This window comes from Penaeus monodon, chromosome 19 (genome assembly GCF_015228065.2).
Source record: "Penaeus monodon isolate SGIC_2016 chromosome 19, NSTDA_Pmon_1, whole genome shotgun sequence".
In the NCBI taxonomy this organism is placed as follows: Eukaryota; Metazoa; Arthropoda; class Malacostraca; order Decapoda; family Penaeidae; genus Penaeus; species Penaeus monodon.
The window spans coordinates 29,807,219-29,807,459 of NC_051404.1; positions in this window are offsets into that span (position 1 = coordinate 29,807,219).

Consider the following 241-nt stretch of genomic DNA (forward strand, 5'->3'; position numbering starts at 1 on the left):
GCTGCTCCTGGCTGTCGTCGCCAATCCCGAGGGGAAAGGGATAAGGGGAGGGTGCGAGGAAGGGCAGCTCGTCTCCACTGACACTTGTGCGGTCAAAGGTCAAGAGTCAGATCTAAATGTAGAATTTGTAGAAGAAAAAAGAATCACCATGTCTAACAGCCTTTGGATTTTACTATGGTCGTAGTGAGGCTGTCCCCGGGAATTGGCACGAAAACCTACAAGTGTTGGGATCTCTGAGAAA